Source organism: Carassius carassius, chromosome 21 (assembly GCF_963082965.1).
Source record: "Carassius carassius chromosome 21, fCarCar2.1, whole genome shotgun sequence".
Taxonomy (NCBI): Eukaryota; Metazoa; Chordata; class Actinopteri; order Cypriniformes; family Cyprinidae; genus Carassius; species Carassius carassius.
In genome coordinates, this window is record NC_081775.1 from 29,465,196 (window position 1) to 29,471,964 (window position 6,769).

A 6,769-nucleotide genomic window follows, 5' to 3' on the forward strand; every position below is an offset into this window, starting at 1 on the left:
AAATCTCATCATCTACAGTGCATAACATCATCAAAAGATTCAGAGAAACTGGAGAAATCTCTGTGCGTAAGGGACAAGGCCGGAGACCTTTATTGGATGCCCGTGGTCTTCGGGCTCTCAGACGACACTGCATCACTCATCGGCATGATTGTGTCAATGACATTACTAAATGGGCCCAGGAATACTTTCAGAAACCACTGTCGGTAAACACAATCCGCCGTGCCATCAGCAGATGCCAACTAAAGCTCTATCATGCAAAAAGGAAGCCATATGTGAACATGGTCCAGAAGCGCCGTCGAGTCCTGTGGGCCAAGGCTCATTTAAAATGGACTATTTCAAAGTGAAATAGTGTTTTATGGTCAGACGAGTCCAAATTTGACATTCTTGTTGGAAATCACGGACGCCGTGTCCTCCGGGCTAAAGAGGAAGGAGACCTTCCAGCATGTTATCAGCGTTCAGTTCAAAAGCCAGCATCTCTGATGGTATGGGGGTGCATAAGTGCATACGGTATGGGCAGCTTGCATGTTTTGGAAGGCTCTGTGAATGCTAAAAGCTATATAAAGGTTTTAGAGCAACATATGCTTCCCTCCAAACAACGTCTATTTCAGGGAAGGCCTTGTTTATTTCAGCAGGACAATGCAAAACCCAATACTGCAGCTATAACAACAGCATGGCTTCGTCGTAGAAGAGTCCGGCTGCTAACCTGGCCTGCCTGCAGTCCAGATCTTTCACCTATAGAGAACATTTGGCGCATCATTAAACTAAATATACGTCAAAGACGACCACGAACTCTTCAGCAGCTGGAAATCTATATAAGGCAAGAATGGGACCAAATTCCAACAGCAAAACTCCAGCAACTCATAGCCTCAATGCCCAGACGTCTTCAAACTGTTTTGAAAAGAAAAGGAGATGCTACACCATGGTAAACATGCCCCGTCCCAACTATTTTGAGACCTGTAGCAGAAATCAAAATTGAAATGAGCTCATTTTGTGCATAAAATTGTAAACTTTCTCAGTTTAAACATTTGCTATGTTATCTATGTTCTATTGTGAATAAAATATTGGCTCATGTGATTTGAAAGTCTTTTAGTTTTCATTTTATTCAAATTTAAAAAACGTCCCAACTTTTCCGGAATTCGGGTTGTATATGTCCCAAAAAAATGCACAGAGGGCACGGGGTGATTTCTGCCTCCCACATGAGAGGGCATATGAAAAGTGATGCAAATGTACATGAGCTCCTATTTAAAGTTCCTGTCGGATGCTGTCTTTCCCCGCAGCACCAGGACTACAACACTAATGACCCTGACAGCTTTTTAAATTCTCCTCCGCTGTCTTGCGGCAAGAGTCCGTTATAGATCATTACATGACTGGCTATTGTCTGATCTTCTGCATACATAATTCATTTTTAGCAGTGGAGGTGGGTGTATGCCGGAGTTAGAAATGAACTTCAAACACAGGGTCCGTATTTGCCCCCAGAACTGATTTTATATAGCCTTTTTTACCTTTAATGAGCACCGTTTGCTCCTAAACCATTCAAAAAGCACAGCATGTTGTCTATTATACATTGAATTACAGTTAATTGAAGTCAGTTCTGAATCTGAACCAGATTGGCTGTTAATTATGAAATCAAATCAACATGAATACAAATCAAATACAAAAAGTATCTCTAAATAATTAATATCATTCAGTGTGGGACAGTGTTGTTTTCATGTTTTTAAGATACTAATTATTATTTTGAATTTAGATTTTTTTGTTGTTGTTGATAAATTGATTGATTGATTGTTAGATTGATTGACTTATTGTCTATAGGTATATAGGGCTTTGGATTTCTGGACTCCATTGCAATGGTTAAATCAAATGTATTAATCAAAAACATGTCTAATCAATTGAAATCATGGAACTTAGCATCTTATTAAAGTTTAAGAAAATAAAAAATTTTTAGGGCACTATGAAATGTTTTATTTTTTTCTTAAATTCTCTCTCTCTCTCTTTCTTTTTTATTCTTTTTTTTTTATTATTATGGTTTTATTATTTCTGGATTCCATTTTAATGGTATGATGAAATTTACATTTGTAAGCATTTTTCCAAAATATCAAATGAAGACATAAAACATTAATAAAGACTAACAAAGTGTTGCTTGACAGAGATTTAATGTTAAAAGTAAAAAGTTTTAGCTATAATGTTAAAAAAATAGAAATGAGAAATGTTGCCTTGGAACTAGCTGTATTTTAGTAGTATTTTACTAGTATTTTATTTTACATTAAAAAAAAACAATTTTATACCTCAAAAATAAAAATACTATTTTCTTTGGGGGGGTAGGGTGTATGGAGGAGGGCTGGACTTTAACTGGGCGGGATATATATATATATATATATATATGTATATGTGTATATATATATATACAGTACAGACCAAAAGTTTGGAAACATTACTATTTTTAATGTTTTTGAAAGAAGTTTCTTCTGCTCATCAAGCCTGCATTTATTTGATCAAAAATACAGAAAAAAATGTAATATTGTGAAATATTATTACAACTTAAAATAATAGTTTTCTATTTGAATATACTTAAAAAAATAATTTATTCCTGTGATGCAAAGCTGAATTTTCAGCATCATTCCTCCAGCTTCAGTGTCACATGTGACATCCAGTTAGAATGAGAATATTAGAATGATTTCTAAAGGATCATGTGATAATGATCCTAAAGATTCAGCTTTGCATCACAGAAATAAATGATAATTTAAAGTATGATAAATTTAAAAACAATTATTTTAAATTGTAATAATATATCATATTACATTTTTTTATATTACAATATTCAATATTCAATATTACAATCTCTGACCCTGCTGTACTGTAACCACCTCATGTGTGGCCAAACAGTATAATTTTCAAGAATCAGTTATTGATTTCAGGAAATATTGCCCTGTTAATGTGCATGGAGGTATGGAGTGTACTAGATGTGTTGAGAAACTCACATTTTGTATAAATAAAACCCCATTTTCTGAGCCCATGATCACCAGCATAGATGTGAATGTTGTTCTGGAGTCTAAACACATGATCCCTCCAGCCAGGGCTGGAATTTTTAGCAGACATTGTTATATTGCCATGTTTCTGTGGGCGATGGCTTTCTCATGTGCACTATGTTTGGAGCGGCTCTCACACAGGCCTGAATGAAGCGTATCTCAGTCCCGTGAGAACACTGTGTTATTCAGACCCAGGAAATGTGCAACCTTGGTGTGGCAGGCCAATGACAAATTCAAGACGGACTTGTATGAAAAAACAATGTGTTCTGCCTTCAGATATGCAGATGGGTTTAAATTGGACTATGTTTTCTTGGGTCCCCCCTTGGGCTAAAATCTTGAGGAATAGTTCAGACAAAAAGAAACCCCTAATCTTTTATTTATTCAATGCAGAACATAAAGATTATAATTAAAGTTCATTTGCACAACACACAGTATACAAAGTTGCTGTTTCATGAAGTAATGCATGAGGTGTCTTGGAATTTTTTTCTTACACAGAATTTAGAAGATTTAAATTTATAATGTGTGGGTTGTATAGACTACTTTTATCATGTTTTTTTTTTTTTTCTTGAAATCACATATGAAGTCAACTGAGCAAACAAGCTTCAGTAAACATTTCTGATATTATTGTGCATGATTCATCCATGCAAATTATATTAAATACAAAAAATTGTCCTGTTAAACTATGCAATATGTTGTAATAATTAAATTAAAATGGGCCTTGAATGTCATATATTGCTGACATTAACAGCCTTAACAGTCACTGTTGCAGAGAAATTATTGCAAATGTCTTGAAACGGGTTTTTTTCCCTCATTTAGTATGACCACACTGTAATAATAACAGTAATAATATTAATATGATCAATAATATTAATTATTATTATATTCAAAATATTATTTCAATTTTATTTCAATTCTACAATTAAACCAATTATTTTACTGTAAAACAAAAAAGTGTCTGGTGTCTTGGAATGTTTAACTTTTTCTCACAGAAAGCCTTCAGAAGACTTGAAATACAGTGCTTGCTCATATTTTGTATTTAGTCAATTTTGTTCAACATTACATAACTCGTTCCTGATCTTATTGTGCGTAGTTTATCCATTATTTCCCATAGAAAAAAGTGCTTTTTCTTAATGCTAAATGTCAGAAATACGTTGTTATAGAATTAAAGTCTCAAATGGTATTTATTGTTGACTTTGACAGCCTTCGGTCACTGTCGACTTTCATCAGTTGCAAAGAAATGATTGGAAATTTTACAAAACATCTTCACAAAGACAAGAAAGTAATTTGACCTTGAATACCATGAAGTCTTCAATGATTCATTTTTGTCCACACTATTCCTTTAAGACGTTAAGAGGTATTACGTCAACATTAGCTGAACATTTAGTGTGATAAAGTTCCACAGTGATTTATTGTGATTGTGTTATTAGTAGCGTCCCGCTGCATTTGACCTTCTGTGCTTTTGTAATATATTAGACTGCACTAAACCAAATTTACATTTCGAAGTAAAATGTTGGCCTGGTGCCATATAACAACACAGGGATAAAGATGGAGACAGTGAATATGAGACTTGTACAATAAACGTCTACTTGAGAATAAGTGACACTGATGCGCCGTCAATGGTATGAAATGCCACTCGATATGGAAGGTGGATGATGCCAGAAACAGAATACGTGAAATTTGACTGTGTTAACATTTTTTAATGTATTTCTTTTGTATGTGTAGACATGCACTTTCTGGCCATGTTTAGATGTCAGTTTTCAGCATGTTTCATATACGTGTAAAGACGCACAGTTTTATCTAATTAAGACAACAAATTTGAGCGTGTCAACATGTGCACATTCTGACCGTGTTCAAACGTGTAATACAAATTTAGCTCTAGATTTACCCATATATTAATCCTTTCTGTATTTAATTATGGCCTTGTTTTACTGATATCTACTGTGCTAGAGTAAATGAATTATTTTATGATGTAAATTAAGACTTTTCAACCTGAGAAAGAAAATTGAACTAAACAACTTAAAAGGACTGTAAAATATACATAATGTACTGATGCATTATCCCTCTTTAACAAAACTGACTTTTGACATATGTGAAAACCACTGTACTATTTTTCTGACATCATTCATAATTAAACATGATTTGTGATGCTTGTATACTTATATACCAACATACCATACAGTATTCGTCTCAAATACAGTAATTCTATTGGCCTTAAACAAACAGTGTGTGTGGACACAGTCAAATTTCACACATTCCAGTTAAAGACTTTTGGCTCATTATGTGAAGTGATTAGTGAAACACTGTGAACGGAGCTGATAAGATGTTGAAGATATAGGGAAAGGGTTTTGGAGTACTTCTATAAAAATAACCCTCCCCAGATGATTTGGTTTATGCTTCTGCTTTTTCTGAGCATTGCCATAAATCAAAAACAGCCATTCTGAGATGCCACAATGTGTTCATACTCTTAAAAATAAAGGTGCTTATAAGGTTCTTCACGGCGATGCCATAGAAGAACCATTTTCTTTAAAGAACCATCTCTTTCTTACCTTTGTATAATCTGAAGAACCTTCTTTCACCACATAGAAACTTTTGTGAAACAGAAAATTTGTTAAAGGTTCTTTATGGAACCATTTAGACAAAAAGGTTCTTCTATGGCATCGTGAAGCACATTTATTTTTAAGAGTGTAGAATATGAGTGCTGTTTGCTAAGACAAGCATCATGATTACTTTTGCCCAAAATGAGGGCTGTGGGTTTGAACAATCCCTTGAGTAATAACTTCAGGGAGTAATTCGCCCAGCATCTCTTGTGCAGCACACATAAATGACTCCTCAAATTGTGTGGACTACTGAGAAGTATGTTACATTTCCAGACTTAGTTGTGATTTTCAGACAATAAAGTAGGCTAACAATAATAATACTATTTACAGTTGTACTGTAAAATAAAAAAAGTTTTTAATTATAATATAATTATTATTTTTATTCAAAATACAATTTTTGTTATTTAGATTATAAAAGTAATAGTAAATGAATAAAACAAATAAATAAATAAATAAAATGTAATTATTATTTATTATTATTATTTTTATTATTATTATTAACAATAATATTTTACAAAATAATAGTAAAATTACAATATTCATATTTATGGACATTTTAATTTCTTTACTTTTAAACATTGAACCATAGAGCTTTTACTTTGGCAGAAAACCGAGACTTTTGCTAAAAACTAATTTATGAATTATTCTCGTTACATATTTAGGAAGAAGGTTAGTGTTTGTGGTGTCTCAAAAAAAATCCATATAAACTTGGAAAACTCTCATTAAAATTGTAATTAGACTAAAGAGAAGGAAAAAAAAGTCAACTTTGCAAAGAAAAAAAAGAAAAGTATAGTCATAACTGTAACTGTGATCTCGCAGGATGAATGTTTCCGGAACATCCCCATCATCTCATTCCTTGTCTACTTTAACTGGCACACATGCAGAAGCCAAAACTTTAAATTAAACACAGTTCTTATTTCTGTTCTCATCACGTTTCTCATACTTGATCGATACAACATGACACATTTCCATTAAACTGTGAATAGCCCATCAGTCACTAGGGGAATGTGTCCAGTGCTGGAATGTCATAGCAACCATCATAACATTCTCACATTCTCATGGTGGGTTGTTTCAGAAGCTCAATCAGAACGATTCCCAAAACACTTATAATGCAGTATGTTTTATTGGATATTTCCATATTGGAATCAC